This window comes from Manis pentadactyla, chromosome X (genome assembly GCF_030020395.1).
Source record: "Manis pentadactyla isolate mManPen7 chromosome X, mManPen7.hap1, whole genome shotgun sequence".
Taxonomy (NCBI): domain Eukaryota; kingdom Metazoa; phylum Chordata; class Mammalia; order Pholidota; family Manidae; genus Manis; species Manis pentadactyla.
In genome coordinates, this window is record NC_080038.1 from 109,515,726 (window position 1) to 109,540,503 (window position 24,778).

The 24,778-nt window shown below is 39.1% G+C and overlaps 1 protein-coding gene across 1 annotated transcript in view; it reads left to right on the forward strand.

The window, feature by feature from the left end:
- The first annotated feature begins 5,011 nt into the window (after positions 1-5,011).
- The window catches only part of HTR2C (5-hydroxytryptamine receptor 2C), a 443,326-nt gene continuing 423,559 nt past the window's right edge, over positions 5,012-24,778 (forward strand). Inside the window, exon 1 of the mRNA XM_036917246.2 lies at positions 5,012-5,564. The gene's annotated coding sequence lies outside the window, so the exon portion shown is untranslated. The remainder of the gene's footprint in view (positions 5,565-24,778) is intronic.

Genomic DNA, 24,778 nt, shown 5'->3' on the forward strand with positions numbered 1-24,778 from the left:
AACCATACTTCAGTGGGTAACATGATTCAAGCCACCTACTGACAAGCTCATTCTTGTGGATAAACTCCAATCTATTGATTTCGTTTTTAACATATGTCTCTAGAAGCATCAAATCGAGCCTAAATGTATTCTGACTTTTCATGAAAGTTACAAAAGCCCAAGATGAAATTCGGATTCCTGACAATCATATCACACTGGGAACTTGTTGATACTGATGCCAACTAAAATCCACCAAATGTTCCCTTCTGGGACTGAAATTTGTGCATAGTTTGGTTCTGAGAGTTCAGCATCTCATATTTATTCCTATTAAGTTTCATCTTGGGCAGGTCAGACTGTCATGCTCTCTGTATGATGGGCCAGTTTGGTGAAATACCTTCTATATTTATACTCAAGTCCTTGAAAAATTCAGGTTGTGGCAGTCCTGCCCTTCTTGACCTCACATCTAAACCTCTTTTATGTCAACTGTTAGTAGTTATCATTGTTGTTTATGTTCTTTGTGCCCAGTATTGGGATAGCTGAGAACAAAAGAGATAAAGAAAAGTATATGACTGAATTCTTGCTTTGAGATACTTATAATTTGGTTGAGTAACAGTTCTTACAAAAAGAAAAGAAGCAATACACAATTGCATACCTTGTCTGAAATAATGTAATAAGACTGGTTTACAGACCAGGAAAACCAAGCCCATTACTTTAGAGAGGACTCCCAAACGAGCAAATGTTTTGGTGCATGGTAAAAGCCCTAATTACTACAGGAATGTGAAGTAGACATCAAAGTAGTCTGAAAGAGTCAGAATAAGATATAGAGTAGCAAGACTGCTAGTTCAGGGACCTGGAAGTCTTGAGCTAGGAATGAAAGAAAAATCACTGTTGCTCTGGCCTTTCAATCTTAGTTTAATTCAAACAAAAGATCCCAATTGCCATTGCCATCTTTCTCATTCCAGCTGGAAGAGTGAAATGCATGTCCATACTGTAAAATGCATTCACTATAGCATGCATGTGTTCCATGACAACATGTTTTCCAAAAGAATTGATAACCAAGTAGCTTGTACCTTTTTCTCCTCTGCTGTGAGGCTACTAGATTCTGTGCCCCTCTCCTAGCAAACTTACATGTATATTGTTGTTTTTAAAATATATGTATTTGATTACTAGAAGCTACAATTAGAAGAATGTCAGATACAATTAAATTAATTCAATAACATTTGTTTCAAAAATAAAAGCACAGATTTTTAGTCTTGATATGTCTTTTTATTCTGAGAAGTGGCAAAAATATGTAGACAGAAGTTTCCATATCCTCCCAAAAAGTTTTCATTTTCATTCTCCTCCCATCAGTGAGTGTATCAGAGAACCAAAGTTGACTATTGTTTTTCACTAACACAGGATCTTCCCTAAAACAAGTTGCATTCAGAAAAAGACTGACATGATCAGAGACTGCCCCCTGCCTTCCTATTCAGCACATAGAGTTCAAATGCTTTGTTTTTCATTAAAAACAATCCTAACAACTTTGAGAAGACTTCGTGTATAATGAGCCATCTGTATCCCAGATATTTTTTTTCACATTCAGTGACCACGCTTGAGGAACGGTAATACAGAAATTTACCATATAAAATACTATAAAAATTTATCTATACGTATGCCATGCCTCAATGATGGACATTATGGATATGATCCAGGACTGTTCCAGTTAAGCAGAAATATGAAATGCTGAAAATTTTATTTGATACAATTGTATAATTATCAAAAAAAGTCTAGATATCAGTATTGGCTATAAAACTGAAAAAAATAAGGGTGGAAAGATAATCAAAATGACTTGCATATATGTCCTTTGGTAAACAAGAGGGAATAAAATCTTCCAGTAGAATTTTGGTGTAGCTTCTTTTTGCTCTGCAAAAAATATCTGCTTTGGACTATTTTTTCCAGGACCCAGTCAGTCATTTGTAAATCGATGACAATTTATAATCTTTTAAACTTTATAAAAGAATTTATAAAATCTATAAAATTAAAGAATTTTTAAATTTTATAAAAGTTTGTTAAAATAGGGCTCTGGTCAAGAGGGCAAAATAAGTAGAGAAGTAACTTTTTCCTGTCAGTTACTATTATTCACAATAAAGTTCCCAAAGTCTTAAATGATGAGAAACTCTTTCCTACTTAGTAACAATCTTCTTTAATTCCTTCCTGAATTTTTAAATCAGTACTTTGAAAAGGAACGCATTTGAGGTGGGGGAACTCCCTCTGGTGCAAAAATTGAAAAAGCAGGTCTATATCTTTAGAAAACGGGGCGAGTTTTTGGAAATTATTCCGGGGGTCGCTGAGGATTTCCCTCCAACACCAACATTTCACAGTAAATAACTCCTCTTTCCAGGGACAACTTCCATAAACCTAAGGAAGGGAAGAGAAAGCCGTGAAAACCCTCGGCTGATTCCCCAGGACACTTTAGGCAGGAGTTCAAGGAAACCTCTCTGGCGATGACAGACCGCACCGGCATGTACTTGTTTTGAGTTTTAGAGTTTGAAGTAAATATCTCCTTTACACTATACTCTCCGGGCTAGTGTTGTCAAAACCTCCGAAGTCCGTCGGATTCGCCAGCTCTGGGCCAGGCGGCCGCCTAAAAAACCCTAAGAGGCAATGTGAGCCGCCAGTGCCGGGAAAGCGGAGCCGGCGACTCGGTCTGAACCCAGCGCCCCGAGCCTGGCTCAAGCTCAGCCTTAACCGCTCCCGGCCGCTCGGCGAGCGCCACTCAAAGGAAAATCCACCTGACTGCGTCTCCCTGAGGTCCGAAGCCCGGGCGCATTCGGCCCGCCGCCGGGCTAGCTAACTTTCTCTTTGCTGGACCGGGAATCTTCCTAATCCCCGAGTGACCATCACTTGGGTCCTTCCTGGCGCTTTTGCCTTTCTTGGGGAGGAGAGAACAGTCTAAAGAGCGGGATATGTAGTAGTGTATTTGTAATAATTATTATTACTATTATCATTAGCAGCATCATGATCACCCTCATCCTCATCAATGGTGTCACTGTGGGTCAGAGGCTCTAAGGCGGCTCCCCCGGGAACTGATGAGAGTGAAGAGGTCCCGGGCTTCGGCGGATGCTGTCTCTGGCTCTAGCCTCAGCACAGTCCACTATATCACAGATTTGTATTTACGTCTTTAAAAGTAAAACCAGTGTCTCAGCCTTCGACAAAATTAGTATGGCCCACCAGAAAAGCCAGCATGAAGCGTTTCCTTGTTCACGAGGATAGAGAAAGAGGACACTTGGGAATCTTTAAAGATGAGTGCTTAATTATTAAAGGGAAAACATAGGTTCTCCCTTCAGTATTTATAAATTACTGTTCGCTAACAAAGCATTTCTATAGATGCGAACGCTGTGCAGTCCGTGGACTTGGCAGCGCTGTCACCGCCACCTGTGCGGCATAATACCATAGCATTCAACAGATGCTTCAAGAAAACTGAGATAAGTGTTTTCTCTGCGAAACAGAACTTGGGAGTGGACAGTATGTTCACTGCCAAATTAAATTTCAGAACCCTGCAGAGTGTCTGAATTCAGTAGGGATGCAGGGAATCCGAGGAGTCCCAACAGCCCCTACTGGAATACACCGAAAAGTTCCTTTTACAAATCGGGAAATCGAAGCAGAGAAAGAAGTGACCCAGAATAAGCAATGGACCTGATTTTTATCATTGCTCCCACCTAATTCTCCATCCCTAACTTTTGGGGCTACTGAGGCAAACAGTCTCCGAACGGCCGGCCCTTCGCTTCGCTTCTGCGCTCTGTGGGGTTCGATTTTCTCAACCCCTGCACGGCCTCCCTATAGCTTCTTCCATAGGATCACCTCTCTACTGTCCAGTACCAAGTAGCCGGACCGCAGATTCGATCTCTTTCTTGGGTCCAGCCTCCTCAGACCGGCGGGGAGCCAGTCCCCGCTGCTCCCACCGGCGGCCCTGGGTACAGTGCCGCGGAACGTCAGCGAACAACTGAGACCCCCTACTCCCATTCCCTCTTGAAAGAAATCTGCTCTGCCCCCCTTCTCAGTGGGAGCATGCCCACTACTAAGGGTAGTCTAGGCGCCCCCGAAGCGTCTTGGCCAAGGTGGCCCCCACCGCCCTTTTCGGCGCTGCAGCAGGGACACCACAGGCACCTACCTACCCAGCGCCCGGGAGCCCGTGGAAAAGGACTCAGCTTGGCGGATTGCAGCTCGGCCTCCCGTTAGTTGCCAAATGGGAGCTTTGTGGTTCACTCCTTGCCCTGCTGCCTTGACCATGTCATGGTAGCCCTCAGAGCAGCTGGACAACCAACTGGCTGTGGGCCCCAAGCTCTGTACCAGAGAAATAGGTGCAGCCCCGCCTCAAAAATTCGAAGGAGCTGCCCTCCGGATGTCTTTCTAAGCACATAGAGGGGACCTGCAGGGCCACGAAGGGAACTAAATTGTGCTCTCTTGGGGGACGAAGGCCAAGGGCTTTTCCTTCTCCCTTCTCTACATTTGGGGCTGGGGACAAGGGTGGGGAAGCGTCCTTACAACAGGGCCATGGCCTTTGCGCACTAAACGTGCTCGACCCTGTGAATGCTTCAGTTGCTCTTGTTGGGGAAAGGGGCAGGAGTCGGATCCCTGATCCTCGGAAGGAGTTTCAAAATTCGGTGGAACTTCCAAGATTTGAGAAGCATTTATTGAACTGAAATGTTCGTCTGTGTGTGTGTGTGTGTGTGTGTGTGTGTGTGCGTGCGCGCGCGCGCGCTTGGAGCGGGGTGTTCTTTGGATCTTTAAAGATACATTAAGAAACCCACCCCCACCCCAAGACTGACCCCGGATTCCCCCAGTCTCCAGGCCTCGTGAATCAAGTTAATCACAACCACCATGGGGTCTCGCGCCCGCTGCCAGCAGGCTTCTGATGCACTGAAAGACTGGTCCAAACAGGCCGGGGGCCGCGTAACGGTGAGCGCGGATTGGCCGCTCATGGCTCCGCCCCTCATCCCGCGTTTGGCCCAAGAGAGCAGTGCAGCTTCGCCAGCGCCGGGTAGGCGCTCTGGTGCTCGCCGAGGACGCTCCCTCCTCGGGTGCACCGAGATTTCCGATCTTGCCTTTGGAGCAGCTTACCAGCCTTGGCTGCTCCATCGGCCTGCCTGCCTGCCCCTTACCTGCGATTGCATATGAACTTTTCTTCACTCTTCTTATACGCCGTTGTCCGTCGGAATCGTCGAGATCTTCGTGGTGCTCGCGTGATGGCCTTCGTCCGTTTAGAGTAGTGTAGTTAGTTAGGGGCTATCGAAGAAGAAAGAAGACGCGAATAGTGCAGAGATGCTGGAGGTGGTCAGTTACTAAGCTAGAGTAAGATAGTGGAGAGAGACCAGCCAAACCTGTCCGGGGGCGCACGGTCGCCCAGAAGAGGTCGACTCTCCGGCGCTTGCAGTCGCCCCGAGCTTCCTCCGTCCCTCCCTCTGCCGAGGCGCGAGATTGCGGCGCGCAGCGCAGCGCAGCACAACGACTGCCGCGGGCTCCGCTGGGCGATTGCAGCCGAGTCCGTTTCTCGTTTAGCTGCCGCCGCGGCGACCGCTGCCTTGTCTTCCTCCCGGACGCTTGTGGTAAGTTGGAGCCCCGGGCAGCATTGCTAGCGAGACCCTAACGTTTAGGCGGGGGATGGGGTGGGGAGCGGGGACAGGTCCCGGATGGTTGCAGCTTGCAAGACCGCACTGGCCCGACCGGGAGGTGGGGGAGGAGGAGAAGGAGGGAGGGACTCTGAACGTGCAGGTCTCTGAGAGACTGGGATCTCTGGGCGGAGAAAGCGGCTTAGGTTCCCCAGGAGGGGCAAAGGAATATCGAATGTTGGGAAACGGGGATTCGAGATGAAGGCTCTGGGCGGTGGCGGTGTCTTGAGGACCCGTCGCCCGGGAATTCCAAGCGGGCGTGGGGGTCTCAAGAAGTGAGGAATTTGGATGGAGACTGAGCGTGGGTGTCTCTGGGCAAAGGTTCTAGCTGCGGAAGGTGCAAGTGAATTGGGGTACGAACTATGTTTTTTTTTAAAAAACGATTTCGGACAAGTGGCAGGGGGCGCGAGGCTTGGCACAGTGGGAGCAGACGGGTGAAAGATCCTCTGTTACGTTCTCATTGAAAGCCGACAGTAATTCTCGGAGGGTCTCGGTGAACACCGGTAACTGGGGAGATAAACACTGCGGATCTGTGTCTCGGTTTAACAGCTGTTGGCTAAATTTGAACAGCGCTGCTGATGGTCACGTAAGTTTAAGAGGAGAGTATAAGGGCATACAAAGAGCCTTTTTATTAGCTTACCCACGTCACTTGGTGACAGTTTTATTTTTTGAAAAGGATTGCGGACAAGTCTCCAGGGCTGTCTCTTATTCCGGTTTCTTTACTCGGTTTAACCTGACAAGCAGTCTTAACAGCGTACCTCGGAATTGATAAACAAGAGAACAGGTTGCCGTTCCTGACGCCACATAAAGTTCGTCATTGCAAAACGTGTGTGTCTTTTTTTTATGCGCCGTGCCCTTTGCCTTTCGCTTCCTGTTGGGTACTGTGCGACCTAAGGTGACAAACATTGTGTGTTGTGTTCGAGACCCTTGTAAGGGACAGCGCTCCCCCACTGAAATTCACCAGGCGACATTCAGCGCTTAGAGGATATCTAATTTGGCTGAGAATCTCTGTACCGCGCAGCTTCTTCATTAATGTTTACCATCACCAGTCCCATCCAAGGAAGCCTCTGATCGCTGAGCCGCTAAGTGCACATGCCCCTCACCACATACCCTTTAGGCAGGCTAACCCAGGGAACCTCGCTTTCTGGGGAAATAGCATTGAGCTAAAACGGTTGGGGTTGGGAGTGACATTGCCTGAGCTCCCCAGTTTTGTGACCTCACACACAGTGCTGCAAAAGGACATCTGGGTTCCAGAGTTCAAATTTTGATTAAGAAGTTTATCTACATATCAGCCGTCTGACCATCAAAATATGAACACGGTAGAAACAAGGTGTTACTGTAGTTGACTACATATTTGTAGACAGATGAAAAAGGCCAACTGACATGCCCCACGGGGGGGAAAATTATGTCTACCATGATCATTGCATTTATTTTTGCAGTATTTAAGTCGCACTGAATATTGTTCTTTCTGAAGAGTGTAATTTCTTGAGTGTAATTGCTTTGTACCATGATACCTTAATCTTTGGCAGTCATCTGCCACCCTCCCCCTCCCACACACACATGGGTGAGGGAATTAAATTAGTTTTTCTATATATTTAGGGAGGTGGGTTATAGTACATATAATTGTGTTTTTCATTCCTTAAATACGTACTTCTGATCCTCCTGGGGAGGAAAGAAATCATTTGTTTCATCTTCACGATTTCTTTCCTACTAGCTTTTGTCATCTATGGCAGTAAGCCCAAACGACGTTAAGTCCTGATATTCAGAAGGTGAATAAGGCTTGTGATTGCAATGTCAAGGTAGGATCTGGGGTGCTAAAGCCAACACTGACAGTGTTTTTCTATCTGTGTAATCTAGAGAGGGTTATTAACCCTTTCTATGCTTTCTTGAGCTGTTGTGGATGATGGTGATAATAACATGATAGGCTTTGGTGCAGTATGAATTCATGGAAAAAGAGGTGAGAACTGACATTTTTGGGAACGTACTGGTGGCCAGGAGTGGAGCCAGGAGCATTACATATATACATTAATTCACATCGTTTCTTCATAGAAACCTATGAAGAGGAAGATATTATTCCCATTTTATTAGCACCATGGGATTTTTTTTCCTTCCATTTCTCAAGGTATTCCTGTAGATTAAGACAATGGAATAAGAAATATTTCTTTGTGCTTTCAAGGCTACCTGGGAAAAATGTGTTTATTTCTTTAGCAATAGAAGTAAAATCTGAAAAACCTGACCTCTCTGACAGAATGTTGGGCTAATCTATTCAGGGCTTAAGCAACATGGGTATCTCACCCACTGTGGTTTACAGATAACTGATTTCTCCTCTGGAAAATAAATTCTAAACTTATGTTAGAGTTGTAGGATTATCACTACCTAAAGAATTTAATTATTTAGGAATATTTCTGCATTTAACTGATAAATACCTAAATTTAAATAATAATCCAAAGCCTTCATCAAACCTCAATTATTTGACTGTTCCATTTATTTATTCCTTCAAGTACAAGTTATCTCTCTCCACCAAGGGAAACACAAAAATTGAAGCAAAATTTGAAGGGGAGTTTATGAGTAACCAATATTAAGTATCCTCAGTTATTCCTATTAAATTATTCAAGGCCCAGGACTGAAGAAGGTTGCTTGCTGAGCCCATTGGAAACTAAGTCGCAAGTTGCAAAGGCTCCTGAAGCTCCAGACTATTTGGCTAAAATCATTACAGAACCTCTTACCACCTTACTTTTATAGCTGTGGGAAACCTCACAAAATGAGAATGTATAACACTTGTGTTTTAGTAGAGCATCTGGTAAAGCTTAGTGTTGTCTAGTGGAAGAAATAGTAAAATATACTCCACTGATGGCCTGGAGAACCACGAACAAACTAGGAAAATTTGACCATAAGTTGGGGCTAATAACAGATTTTATTATTGCATTATAAAAATATATATCAATATAATAATAAATTAACCCATAGATTACTGTGAAACATGGATATTGAGCATTTCAAAGTTTTTAAATATTTGCACAAAGCCATATTTATTATTATTATTTGTCTCTGTCACAGAATACCTATGTTATTTTATCTACAACTTGTATACTGTTGAATCTCAGAAAGAAACCACCAAAACCAACTTAATGAGTATTCCATCAGTCAACTGCTCTATCACTGCATTTCTTCACAACACCTTTAGGCTTCTTCATATACTGAGAACACTGCTGCAAAACAGCCTAGAATCTCCATTTTAGAGAAATAACATTGAAACCACCCAAGGAGTTAAACTGCTCCATTATTTCGTCAGTACTAGCAGATTTCATACTCATGCTCACATGCAACACCTCTTTGGGAGTCACTTCTGACATTTTAATGCCCAAATGATAGAGTGAAACAGATTTCAAATAAGATGCACATGAGCTGGAACATTCATTGTGTTTTTGTCTCCCTGTCCCCAACATCACCACTTCATTCTATCTATTATCCTTTCAGCTGTGGTTAAAATCATGCCACCTGCTGTTTACTAAGACACTTGCTTATTATAACTTTGTACTTTTAGTTGGCATTTCATAAAGTTAATCTTATTAATTAGGGTTAACCATGTTCATAGATGACCACTTACATGGTGTCATTTGAGAAGCACTATAAAGACCTTTTGGCCCCCAAACTAGTAACCTTCATGGTTTTCCACAGCACTTGAAATTCTGTATTCAGGTATTTCCTTCTTTAATCTTAGTCATTGTGAAGGACAATATATTTTTATCAATACCTATTAATAGTTCAATGTAAATTTATTAACAGCTATCAGAAAGCTTTTAAAACTGCATTGTCCAATACAACAGCCACCAGCCACATGTGACTAATTGAACTTAAATTATTTGGAATTAAATAAAATTCCAAATTCAGTCCATCAGCCTCACCAGACCACATTTCAGCTACTCAACAACCACATGTGGCTTGTGACTATTGGCAAGTGCAGTTATCGACCATCTCGATCTCTGCAGAAAGTTCTTTCTGGACAGCAATGTACTAGAAGGTAGGGACCCTCAGCTTTTTCACTGAACATTTTCTCCACCTCCTTGCCTTAATCTAAACCTGGACTTCTCCTACTAGGATGATCTATTTCCTAACAGATCTCTGAAGTGAAGATGGATTAATTCTTATCCTGTACCTCTCTTTGCTTCATGAATCTTATTACTCTTCCATATGTAAGGGTTTCAAGTTATGGTTGAAACTGTCCTGGCTTCTTTTCATTTAAACTCCCAACACACTAGAGTATGTCCCTTCTACTTTTATTTAAGCAGTCCTTTATTGAAGCTTATACCATTCCAACATTTCTTTCTTGTCTCTGCTGTCTACACCTTCATTGAACTTTTTGGCACTTGGCTTTTTCTTACTGTCCATTGTTAATCTTGCCATTTTCTGGAGACTTCAGTATCTATAAAGAGTGCCACATGACAGTCTAGCCTCATAATTCCTGGATTTCTTCTCCTCCATTGTCCTCGGCTTCGGGCCCATGGATACACCTGAAATGCATCAATTTCTAAAATTTTGAGTTCAGAAATACTACCCTCAGATGATGACATTCAGTACTCCCCCCACCCTGCTCCCCTTGCACCTGCTCTTCAACTTCATCAAAACTTCCTGGGCCCTTCCAAAAGCTTCTGATTATAATTCTGCCACTTGGCTTCACTTTATTTTCTTCCTTGTCTGACCCTCATGATAGTCACATCAAGGTTTCTCATCATCACCCAGTACACCTCCTCATTGCCTTTCCACTGCCCCCACCTTTACCTCCACTATTTGGGGTTAGTCTATCCTACTTTCTACTCTGAATGCTGAGTATTAATGGAGAAAACTAACAAAACTGCACATTTATGGTCTCCCATCTCAACTGGGCCCTCAATACTGCTCAGCATCCTTTTATGTGCCAATTTCACTTGTTAATTCCCTTTCCTATATCCCTAGACACATGTTCCACACTTTTGCAACTCCTCTCAACTTCTCTATTCCACTCCCATATCCTCTAATTTCAGCAGTCTTACTTTCAGACTACACAGAGAAAACAGAAGCTAAGGAAGTGTATAAAGAAAATGTCTTTATTAGCTTATCTCTTATCTTTCCTCTACCTCTAGACATTTATTTATTCCTCCTAGCCTTACTTCGTTTGCTTTACCTCAGAAAAATAAGTACCCCTGCTCTTCTACAAAGTTAACTTCTCCATCTATGCATTCGATCCTGTTTCTTCCCTATTCTGAAGATCTCATCCATGGCATTTTCCTCTCTTTCTGAAGTATCTTACATGGTTCCTTTTTGTTCCTTGCCCTCCACATAGAAACTTCTTTAATCTTCCTTATATTGAAAAATGGATCCTTTGTAACAGTAATAATTCTTATTAATACACTTCTAGTTATTAGCATAACCATGCTTTCCTTCTGACCCCTCTTCCATTAAATATTTTCATGAGCCTGTGCTGCATTCCATCCCCAACCATACTCCTCTATCAGAGTTTCTTTTGGCACATGGAAAAACTTTGAGAGTATACAGGTGGTCAGCAATGGCCATTTCATCTGCCCTAAATTCTTAAACATTTCTCCTATTGCTCAAGCCCAGGTGACCACAAGAACAAGATATCCTCTGGTGAATAGTAAAGGAAGTAGATTTCTGATAACAGGAGTGAAGAGATAGAGATTAGTTCAAGTCCCCTTGGAGGAGCAGGAAGGACTGACTGTACAAGGTGATGAGTGAGCCTGGGAAGCCTGAAGGTAGGTAGTGAGTGTTGCCTTCCAAAGAAAATGCAACAGCTGGATTGGGAGTGAGGAAAGGAGGGTGAGTATTCAGAGCTGACTCAGCATCGTAATGCAAGATGTGAAGGTAGGCTCAATACCAAAATTTTGGAAATGAAAATTAAACTCCACCAAAACCAAAGACAGTGTCAACTCATGTCTAGAAAAGAATAGCAATGAACAAACTGACTAGGGTTCTCTTTATCTTTGCATTTTTATAAAAAGTCACTGTGGTCTTTAAAGTTATTAGTAAATGCCTCTGAGTAAATGTCACAGGTTTAAATATTTTTGTAAGTGTATTTTAAGCTCACATATCTCATTTTATCTTGATAATCAAGACTTACCCAATACTTTCAGGTACATCTTCCTATAATCAAGGTAGGAAGATTTGCTCAAGTTAGCAAGTAATTATTCTTCAAAAGAGGTGTAAAAGATGATAATCGCTTTCTTTATTGAAAATTACTATGTACTACAATGTACTACATATTCCTAAGACATTTGTGTTCACTTATATGAGCCTCACCAATACCCCATGAGGAGGCAATACTAATATCCATAGTTTGCAGATGGAGAAACTGAAGCACCACAAAGCAGTTAAATAGTCTGCTCCAATTAATTGACTACGACCAAGCTTAAAACCAGGGAGTTTTGATTCCAGAGAACATTCTGTGAAACAGTAAGCTCTACTGCCTTTGTTTAGGAATTAGCTAATTTTTCTTTCATACTGTAGCCACTAGTCCTTGGATAGAACAGATTTGCATGTGAGCCTGAGGATATTATTGACAGTGTTCATTAATCATTAATATGAAGTTTGGCAAGGTAGTAAGATAGGCATACAGTACTTCATCTGGAGATTCAGCTACCAACAAGTAGAGCAAATGAGGAAGTACTGTTAATGCTGAGGGGCCGAGGGACAGGAAGCCTGAGTGAAGCTCAGGGGAATTACAGAGATCATTTAAAGAGGGCAATGAAATCAGATAAATAATGCTATTATATACAGAGGATGACTGGAAAGGGTCAGGTGTCACTAGAGTGAGTTGGACACGTGTGTGGTTTGTCCTGTATGTGACACCACAACAAAAGCCATTCAAATTTCATCATCTATATAATAGCTGCCTACTTGGAATTCAAATAGGAAAGTCAAAGTCCTGGAGGTCTGAGACTGGAGTGACAGAAGGGTCATTAAATCATTTATCATGTATCAGGGAGGTTTGAACTTTTGTCTGGACCCATTTGCCATATATTACCTTTTCACACTGGCATCAATAGAATTAATTTGATAACTATGACTTGGAAAACAGGTATTGTAAAAAGCAATTGTCAGTTTTTTAGTTTACTGATCTGAGCCCAGGTAGAAAGATACCATCAGAATACAGTAATTAGACTAAACTTAATGCAAGGTTCAAAGGAAAGTATTTACAAACATCCTGCATGCTTAAAGATTTTTTTAGAAGTTGGTTTAAGACAAAAATGAAAACAGAAACCAAAATAACTACTTCCATTTTAAGGACCCAAACCTGACTTGTGATTCAACAATAATTTGTTCCTAGAAATATTGGAGTAAGATTGGAGAAGTCCAGTCTTGTAGTATGAGCTCCCCCTATTTAAATGCTACCTGGTCGTCAAGGTCTGCTTCAAGCCCCACCTCTTGCAGAAAACGTTTGCTGACTAGCCCACATATGTGTCAAACCTCTTGTCCATAGTAGGTAATTAACATATCTTGATTATGTGTTACCTTATATATATGCTATTTCTATCTCTATCACCTGTCTATCCATAACTATCCTTCTAGAAATATATGTTCTATATATCTATCTATACCTATCTATTTATCCTTCTAGGAATATATGCTCCAATGGTTAATTGAAAAGTGGAAAAGATAAAGAAAAAACTAAAATAGACTTTTTTAGCACAGCTGCACAATAAATAGCATTTAAGAGCTCAAGGCATCTAACATAATAACAGATTTCTCTGAAACGGTTTCAGAACTCTCTCTGAACATATTTTAGAACAATTAAGAAATTATAAATCTTCTTTAACTCGTTTAGCTAAAGCTTAGCCCTGCCATATACAGTTTTATTTTTCCATATCACAGTGTAATATACCATATTATATATATGTAGGCATTAGAATGGGGAGTCTCTCTCAAATATATACATGGCCCATTTTGTTGGCCACATACTTATCTGATGAAGATATGATCAATGGTTAGGACTAGTTCCACATTCTGGCTATAGAATTCTCTTGTTATTTAGCTTTTATTTAGTAACTGCAAAGGTCTACACTCATTTTGTGGTATGCATTGATAGTTCAGAGTGAAGCACAACTTTTTCTTTAAAAATAGTTTCCAAATGCCTTTGTAGCAAATGAATTTGTAAACAAGAGCTTTATTGCCTCAGCTTCATAATTTGATAGGAAATCAGAGGTGCTATTAATGGATTGCTTGTAGTGATAAAATCATATATCTTTTAGGTTTTTTTTGTTTTAGATTAGAAAAACAGTTAAAGTTAATTTAATGACTTTGTGGTTATAGGTAGATTTTTCTAGCAATTTTTTTTGGTTAGTTACTGACTCCTAAAGGGCTAACAGGCCCATATTTTATATTTTATATTATTAAATGTAATGTCAGTCTAAAATAGATTCAGAGAGAAGTCAATGGCTCTTTCTTGGTGGAAGTAAAACAAGAAGGATCTGGTGTCTTTCTAGCAATTTTATTTTAAACCAAGCTGGTTTCTCAATAGACTTATTTCTCTATTCCTTTCCTCTTGCCTCTCTCCCTATCTAAAAAATCACTATACAAATGGAAAAGAACTTAGGATGTATGGTAGAATTATAAGGCCCCAAACTACTCACTTATATAATGACTCTTCCAACCCTATGGAAAATATCTTTTATTAGAATAGTTACTTCTTTTTTAAAAACTATTTTTGTTGTGGTTAAATACACATAACATAAAATTGACCATCTTAACTATTTTTAAGTACACAGTTCAATAGTGTCAAATGCATTCACATTGTGTGCAACCATCACCAATACCCATCTCCAAAACTCTTTTCATCTTGTAAAACTGAAACTCTGTACCCATTAAACAATAATTCCCATTCTCCTCTCCCCTCAGCCCCTTGCAACCACCATTCTACTTTCTGTCTATACCATGGCTCTTGCTCTCCAAAAATCTTAAGTTGGCAAGCACAGATTCATTAGTTTGAAGGCTCATTACGCTCCTCTCATTGGATAACCATCTACCACATCTTTTCCTGCTTCCACTGCCAAACCTCAAGCCAATTATCTGAAATTTTTGTAAAGTTTACAAAATTCACTATCCATGTTCATCTACAAATTAGTCACCTATAATATGGAGGTGAATAAAAAGCCTGTAGAGAATTACAGAATTTCAACAAGTATTTGTTGAAAGCCTACTGTGTACTCAACACAATGTTGGAGAGGTGATAGCACATATTAAACAATGTTTCCCTAAAGAAGCTGAGATCTTATTAGACAGAAAAGGCAATTCCAAATAATAATACCGTTCTGCACTTTATGGGACAGACAACATTGATTTCTTCCTTCCCTACTCTCCCATTCAGGGAGGAAAGGAATGAAGGAAGGAAAAATGGACCAATCACTTGCTCTACTTGAGCCTCAGTAACTACAACTATAAAATCAGAGACTTGTACTAGTTGGTCTTTCTATATGGATCCTTCAAACCTCTTTGTTACAAACAAGAATATAGAAACCACCGGAGGTTATATGACTTACATCCTTAAGGTTACAAATCTAAAGACACAAATTATATGAATATGTAAAGTGGGGAAATGAATATGGAAAGGAGTCTCACAGATTTTATCACTGAAATGAAAATAGTCAGAATTTAAAAGTTAGAAACATTGAGAACCTTAGAAGATAATACATTGCTATAAAGGAATTTGATATATTTTTTACCTTAAGTTTTGTATTTTCTTTGGGTAAATACCATTTTCAGAAGAGCAGCCAAATTTGTCCATATCCACAGTAGATATTCTGTCTCTTGATTCAGAAGCAATAAGGTCAAATAGAAGTACATTTATTTCTGTAATATAATACAGAGTACATTTATGACAGCACTCACTGTTAGAAATTTTTAAATATCCCTCCTCCCTAATTTCTTTACTTTCATATGATAATTAAAGTAATGCTTATTCTTTCTGCCATGGAGTCATTCTTGAATCACCTTTCTCCATCTACTCCCCATTAAATCCATCAATATAGCCTCAGAATTGTTGGTACAAAATGCTGCACAAATGTGCCCCTTTTCTCATTCCCTCTATGATTATAGAATCTTAGGGTCAGTGCTTTAAAGCTTACTTCAGACAACTTCCCAATCCCATGTTTGAACTCTGCATATCTTCCACACCCACCACAGTGGCACAAAATAATGCTCCCCAACTCTTGGGCAGAGCATATGAATGGTTAATAGCAACCAGATGCCAAAGTAACTGTCAAATGCCAAGATGAAATGGACTACGAGGTGGGCCATGTAGTGATGAACTCCAGGTAATGGGTGACATTGGGAAATAACTGTGGACAGTCTCATGCTTAATTCAGAGAAAGATGCACTGTTTTATTATGGTGGGGTCTGGGGAGAAGACAAAGGGTATGATGCAGACTGTAAAGCCAAGAAACAATGCTTAAAATTCAAGTGTGTTATTATTTTGCATGTGTAGTGAAAAAGACTACTGGCCATATAAAAAGAATCATCTAGACTGACACCCACATACATAAGAATACTAGAATTTGAATTTCAAATTTGAAAGAAAATAGACATTTATTGTTTGTACCACTTCTGTGGCACTTAGCACAAAGTATTGCATTTTGTTGTTATTTGTTTTTTTAGATTTCAGGATCTGCTATGTGCCAGGCACAGTGTTTAAGGTTTTATATGCATCATCTTTCTTTTTAATTTGAGTTTTATCTTTACTATGGGATTATGAATTCACAGAGGACAAAAATATATATTATTCATGTTTATACATCCACCCCACCACCTTCTGCATGCATCATTATACATTGTGGCTTCTTTCAATATAGATTTGCTGAATAATTAATATATAAAAGCACACGACACTGTGGGAAAAATTTTATAGTGCAAATTTGAGTTAAATGACCCAGGTTCTAGTCTTTTATGAGCTATGTCCTCAATTGTTCAAAAAGTAAATCAGACTGGATGGCTACTAGGACCATTTCAAATGCTGCAATCTTTTGAAAATTGCAACAGTTTTCTAGTTCTGAAAATTCACTTCAAATAATAATACTCAGGTAGTTAATATTTCAGCCCAGAAGATAATCATGACTCTTCAACTATGGATGAAATCCTTAAGCTGACTAAACCAATCCTCACTTAGGGTCTTGACCATGTGATTTCCATTCACCCCAGTGCCCTAAATTAGAAATGAGTGATTATTTTAAAATTCCTGAATGAGTGAAATTGCCTCTTCTTTTTGCCTTTTATTACTTAAAATAAATTTAAAGAATCATTGGCCATCAATAACAAATTAAACATAACCATTTTTAGGTGGTTTAAATTAAACTGTCTGCAGTCACAAAACCTCCACAAGCATTCATTAATCTTTTGCTGAATATCAGTGTCGTCGATGTTTAGTTTATGACTGAGCTCCATGATTAGAAATTGTCTTAGTCCTTTAATATATTCTTGGATTTAATTGGATATGTAAGCTATTACTTTATAAAAAGCTTCAAAAGAAAAGGAAATTTGTGGACAGATAGTCATCAGGAGGTCTTTAATTATATTTCATATGAACTTTTTTCTCTATATCAGAACCTTTCTTTTATGAGATGTATTCAATTTACTATATTTGTGTTCAGAACTGTTGAATCTTTGAGGGTGAACCCAGATGGTAGGAAGGAGAAAAGGAAAGGTCATTTTTAGCTTGTTCATGACTTCTCGCTATGTTCTATTTTGATTTCTAATTACTTCCCCCTGAAAATAATATCTAGTTCCTTTATTACCATCTTTAATGAATCTAAAGTTACACCATCTGTGTTGATATAAAATGATTTCAAAAAAATTATTCAAACTTTTGTCCTCAGCCAGATTTTAATCTGTGGCTCTCAAGCCTACTCTAGATTTAGCTGAGTAATCTTAAAGATTCCTGTCATCATCATCACTTAAGACATTTTTCTTAAGCTTAATTGTACCTGATAGTGTGAAAACATGGCATAGAATCTAGCATTTATTCTTAGAGTCACAAAACTGTCAAGCCTGTATATAATGAACATTTTTTGTGCAGTATGGCTCCTACCATGGAGGGACTTACATTTTATTTGGTAAGATAAAATATATAGACATGAAACAAAATTTGAGGCATTATATAATGAAATACTGAATTATGTGACATGTACAGATGAAGAAAGAGAAAAACAATTAAAGGGATTTTACTAGAAAAGATAGGAACTGAACTGGAGCCTAAGGTAATTAGGGTTTGAATTTACACAGAGGAAGGGAAACATTCAAAAAGGGTACAGGACATTTATGGTTCACAGTGTGAAAAAAGGTAAATTAGAAACTCATTACTGTGGGTAAGATAGTTACCTTTGATTTAAATATATTTAGAGAATGGTGAAACATGCAGCATCAGATGTTCTTTGGATAGCTGTAAATATGATACTGGATCTCTGGAGACAGGTCAAACCTGGAGGTAAAATAAGTTGAATCAGTCCATACTATTCTTGCTTAGCTGGATTTCAAGACTTTTCAAGGGAGAAAACATAGAAAGGAAAGAACACAGGCCCAAACATTAAGCATTTATTACTTCAAAGCTTAGAGGTATATCTAAGGATCATATTTATCTTGGAATAGTCAAAATGAAACTGTTTTTTTCTCAATATGCATGATTACATTCACTGATTGTTAAGGTTCTGCTTTGTGCAACACATTTGACTGAGTACTCCAAGGCCTCCAAGTGCTCCAAGAGGAAACAGTGTTTACTTCTGATCTCCAGCAGTTTAGAGTCTAGTAGAAGGTCCAATATATGAACTCTCTGTATAAAGGATTTGGCAGAAAAAAAGTTATTGTTAAACTTAGTGAAATTTCAGGCAGTAGAGTAGGTTTAAAAAATTGCACGGCATTAAAATACTGCTGTGAAAACCTCTTTGCCTCAAAGCCTGAAGAAAGAATATGATTTGGATAAACGCTATCAGGTGGCTTTTCATTATCATCTAAACGTATACCGACCAAATCTCTTTTTTACTGACTCACAGACATTTTCAGTGGATACTTTCCATTAAAAAAAAATCTCCATGAGTATGGAGTCATTTATGTTCAGTACTGTTGCTCTTAACTTAGTTAAAAAAATAAATCAGCAAACATGAGTTAAGCACCTTCTGTGTGTCCAGTAATGGATTAGGGTGGTTAAACAATGCAAATGGAAATGGTTAAGAGCCTTACAGGTAGGAGTCATGTGAATATTTGTTATTAGCATGCACTTGATATCTGAATTCTACCTTGGCTTATTTTACAAGTAAGGAATAGGCAAACTATAGATTAGACTCTCCAATAAAATTAATTCCTGAATATCAAGTGACTGTTCCCAGCACCAGAAGTCATTCATTTTTTTTCATATTCTTTTTTTATTTTACTATCATTAATGAACAATTACATGAACAACATTATGGTTACTAGACTCCCCCTATTATCAACTCCCCACCACATACCCCATTACAGTCACTGTCCATCAGTGTAGTAAGATGCTATAGAATCACTACTTGTCTTCTCTGTGTTGTATACTGCCTTCCTGTGCCCCCGCCCCACTACATTATGTGTGCTAATTGTAATGCCCCTTTTTCCCCCTTTTACCTCCCTTCCCACCCATCCTCCCCAGTCCCTTTCCCTTTGGTAACTGTTAGTCCATTCTTGGGTTCTGTGAGTCCACTGCTTTTTGTTCCTTCAGTTTTTTTCTTTGTTCTTATACTATACAGATAAGTGAAATCATTTGATACTTGTCTTTCTCCACCTGGCTTATTTCACTGAGCATAATACCCTCTAGCTCCATCCATGTTGTTGCAAATAGTAGGATTTGTTTTCTTCTTATGGCTGAGTAATATTCCATTGTGTATACATACCACCGCTTCTTTATCCATTCATCTACTGATGGACAATTAGGTTTCTTCCATTTCTTGGCTATTGTAAATAGTGCTGTGATAAACATAGGGGTGCATCTGTCTTTTTCAAACTGGGCTCCTGTATTCTTAGGGTAAATTCCTAGGAGTGGAATTCCTGGGTCAAATGGTATTTCTATTTTGAGTTGTTTGAGGAACCTCCATACTGCTTTCCACAATGGTTGAACTAGTTTACATTCCTGCCAGCAGTGTAGGAGGGTTCCCCTTTCTCCACATCCTTGATAACATTTGTTGTTGTTTGTCTTTTGGATGGTGGCCATCCTAACTGGTGTAAGGTGATACCTCGTTGTGGTTTTAATTTGCATTTCTCTGATGATTAGGGATGTGGAGCATCTTTTCATGTGCCTGTTGGCCATCTGAATTTCTTCTTTGGAGAAGTGTCTGTTCAGTTCCTCTGCCCATTTTTTAATAGGATTATTTGCTTTTTGCTTGTTGAGGAGTGTGAGCTCTTCATATAATTTGGATGTCAACCCCTTATCAGATCTGTCATTTACGAATACATTCTCCCATACTGTAGGATGCCTTTTTGTTCTGTTGATGGTGTCCTTTGCTGTACAGAAGCTTTCCAGCTTGATATAGTCCCACTTGTTCATTTTTGCTTTTGTTCCCCTTGCCCAGGGAGATATGTTCATTAAGAAATTGCTCATGTTTATGTCCAAGAGATTTTTACCTATATTTTTTTCTAAGAGTTTTATGGTTTAATGACTTACATTCAAGTCTTTGATCCATTTTGAACTTACTTTTGTGCATGGGGTTAGACAATGATCCAGTTTCATTCTCTTACATGTAGACATCCAGTTTTGCCAAGACCAGCTGTTGAAGAGGCTGTCATTTCCCCATTGTATATCCATGGCACCTTTATCATATCTTAATTGACCATATATGTTTGGGTTAATATCTGGACTCCCTATTCTGTTCCACTGGTCTGTGGTTCTGTTCTTGTGCCAGTACCATATTGTCTTGATTAGTGTGGCTATGTAGTAGAGCTTAAAGTTGGGAAGCGAGATTCCTCCTGCCTTATTCTTCTTTCTCAGGATTCCTTTGGCTATTCCGGGTCTTTTGTGGTTCCATATGAATTTTAGAACTATTAGTTCCTGTTCGTTGAAGAATGCTGTTGATATTTTGATAGGGATTGCATTAAATCTGTAGATTACTTTAGACAGGATAGCCATTTTGACAATATTAATTCTTTCTATCCATGAGCATGGGATGTGTTTCCATTTATTGGTATCTTCTTTAATTTCTTTCATGAGTGTTTTGTAGTTTTCAGAGTATAGGTCTTTCACTTCCTTCATTAGGTATATTCCTAGGTATTTTATTCTTTTTGATGCAATTATGAATGGAATTGTTTTCCTGATTTATCTTTCTGCTAGTTCATCATTAGTGTATCAGAATGCCACAGGTTTCTGTGTATTAATTTTGTATCCCACAACTTTGCTGAATTCAGATATTAGATCTAGTAGTTTTGGAGTGGATTCTTTAGGGTTTTTTATATACAATATCATGTCATCTGCAAACAGGGACAGTTTGACTTCTTCCTTACAAATCTAGATACCTTTTATTTCTTTGTGCTGTCTGTTTGCCGTGGCTAGGACCTCCAGTACTATGTTGAATAAAAGTGGGGAGAGCGGTCATCCTTGTCTTGTTCCCGATCTTAAGGGAAAAGCTTTCAGCTTCTCGCTGTTACATATAATGTTGCCTGTGGGTTTGACATATATGCCCTTTATTATGTTGAGGTACTTGCCCTCTATACCCATTTTGTTGAGAGTTTTTATCATGAATGGATGTTGAATTTTGTTGAATGCTTTTTCTGCATGTATGGAGATGATCATATGGTTTTTGTCCTTCTTTTTGTTGATGTGGTGGATGATGTTGATGGATTTTCAAATGTTGTACCATCTTTGCATCCCTGGGATGTATCCCACTTGATCATGATGGATGATCTTTTTGATGTATTTTTGAATTTGGTTTGCTAATATTTTGTTGATTATTTTTGTATCTATGTTCATCAGGGATATTGGTCTGTAATTTTCTTTCTTGTGCTGTTTTTGCCTTGTTTTGGTATTAGAGTGATGTTGGCTTCATAGAATGAGATTGGGAGTATTCCCTCCTCTTCTACTTTTTGGAAAATTTTAAGGAGGCTGGGTATTAGGTCTTCACTAAATGTTTGATAAAATTCAGCACTGAAACCATCTGGTTCAGGGATTTTGTTCTTAGGTAGTTTTTTTTATTAAAAATTCAATTTCCTTGCTGGTAATTGGTCTACTCAGATATTCTGTTTCCTCATGGGTCAGCCTTGGCAGGTTGTATTTTTCTAGAAACTTGTTCATTTCTTCTAGGTTATCCAGTTTGTTGCCATATAATTTTTTATAGTATTCTCTCATAATTCTTTGTATTTCTCTGGTGTCTGTATTGATTTTTCCTTCTCATTTCTGATTCTGTTTATGTGTGTGTAGAGTCTCTTTTTTGCTTGATAACTCTGGTAGGGGGTTATCTATTTTTTTTATTTTCCAAAAGAACCAGCTCTTGCTTTCATTGATTCTTCCTATTGTTGTATTCTTCTCAATTTTATTTATTTATGCTCTAATCTTTATTATGTTCCTCCTTCTACTGACTTTGGGCCTCATTTGTTCTTCCTTTTCTAGTTTCATTAATTGTGAGTTTAGACTGTTCATTTGGAATTGTTCTTCTTTCCTGAGGTAGGCCTGTATTGCAATATACTTCCCTCTTAGCACGGCCTTCACTGCATCCCACAGATTTTATGGTGTTGAATTATTCTTGACATTTCTCTCCATATATTGCTTGATCTATTTTTATTTGGTCATTGATCCATTGCTTATTTAGGAGCATGTTATTAAGCCTCCTTGTGTTTGTGGGCTTTTACGTTTTCTCTGCATAATTTATTTCTACTTTCATACCTTTGTTATCTGAGAAGCTGGTTGGTACCATTTCAATCTTTTTTAATTTACCAAGGCTCTTTTTGTGGCCTAGTATATAATCTATTCTTAAATATGTTCCATGTGCACTTGAGAAGTATGTGTATCCTGCTGCTTTTGGATGGAGTGTTCTGTAGATGTCCGTTAGGTCCATCTGTTCTAATATGTTGTTAAGTGCCTCTGTCTCTTTACTTATTTTCTGTCTGGTTGATCTGTCCTTTGCAATGAGTGGGGTGTTGAAGTCTCCTAAAATGAATGCATTGTATTCTATTTTCCCCTTTAATTCTGTTAGTGTTTGTTTCACATATGTAGGTGATCCTATGTTGAGTACATAGATATTTATAACAGTTATATCCTCTTGTTGGACTGACCCCTTTATCATTATGTAATGTCATTCTTTGTTTCTTGTTACTTTCTCTGTTTTGAAATCTATTTTGTCTGATACAAGTACTGCAACTCCTGCTTTTTTCTCCCTATTAATTACATGAAATATCTTTTTTTATTAAACTCAATATGCTTATTTATTAAAAAATTAGTCCTCTTTTTTTAGAGTTCACATGAATTTTTACACATACCTACTCTTATGTACCAATCTATTCATCATTTTTTAAAAATTTTTATTAAGGTATTATTGATATACAGTCTTATGATGCTTTCACATGAAAAAACAATGTTGTTACCACATTTACCCATATTATCAAATACCCACCCATACCCCAATGCAGTCACTGTCCATCAGCTTAGTAAGATGCCACACATTCACTATTTGCCTTATCTGTGGGGTAATGATTTCCCCATGATCCCCCACACCATGTGTACTAAACGTAATACCCCTCAATGATCTTCTCCGTCTCTCCCCACCCATCCTCTCACACCCTACCCCTTTGGTGACTACTAGTTCCTTCTTGGAGTCTCTGAGTCTCCTGCTATTTTGTTCCCTCAGTTTTGCTTCATTGTTATACTCCACAAAGAAGGAAATCATTTGGCACATGTCTTTCTCTGCCTGGCTTATTTCACTGAGCATAATGTACTCTGGCTCCATCCATGTTGTTGCAAATGGTAGGATTTGTTTCTTTCTTATGGCTGAATAGTATTCCATTGTGTATATGTACCACATCTTTATCCATTCCTCTACTAATAGACACTTAGGTTGCTTCCATATCTTGGCTATTGTAAAAAGTGCTGTGATAAACATAGGGGTGCATATGTCTTTTGGAATCTGATAAGTTGTATTCTTTGGGTAAATTCCAAGGAGTGGGATTCCCAGGTCAAACGGTATTTCTATTTTTAGTTTTTTGAGGAACCTCCCTATTACTGTCCACAATGGTTGAACTAGCTTACATTCCCACCAGCAGTGTAGAAGGTTCCCCTTTCTCCGCATGCACAGCAGCATTTGTTGTTCTTAGTCTTTTTTATGCTGGCCAGTCTTACTGATGTGCGGCGATATTGTGGTTTTAATTTGAGTTTCTCTGATGATTAGGGATGTGGAGCATCTTTTCATGTGTCTGTTGGCCATCTGAATATCTTCTTTGGAGAGCGGTCTCTTCATATTCTCTGCCCATTTGTTAATCAGGTTATTTGCTTTTTGTGTGTTCAGGCATGTAAGTTCTTTATATATTTTGGATGTTAACCCCTTGTCAGATATGCCATCTACAAATATATTCTCCAATACTGTAGGAAGCCTTTTTGTTCTGTTGATGGTGTCTTTTGCTGTACAGAAACTTTTTAGTTTGATGTAGTCAATTGAGTTCATTTTTGCTTTTGTTGCCTTTGCTCAAGGAGATGCATTCAGGAAGAAGTTGCACATGCTTATATTCAGGAGATTTTTACCAATGTTGTCTTCTAAGAGTTTTATGGTTTCATGACTTACATTCATGTCTTTGATCCATTTTGAGTTTACTTTTGTGTATGGGGATAAACAATAATCCAGTTTCATTCTGTTGCATGTATCTGTCCAGTTTTGCAAACACCAGCTGTTGAAGAGGCTATCATTTCCCCACTGTATGTCCATGGCTACTTTATCATATATTAATTGACCATATATGCTTGGGTTTATATCAGCACTCTCTTGTCTGTTTCATTGGTCTATGGGTCTGTTTTTGTGCCAGTACTAAATTTTTCTGATTATTGTGGCTTTGTAGTAGAGCTTGAAGATGGGGAGCATAATTGTCCCTGCTTTATTCTTCCTTCTCAGGATTGCTTCGGCTATTTGGGGTCTTTTGTCATTCCATATAAATTTTAGATTGATTTCTCTAGTTTGGTGAAGAAT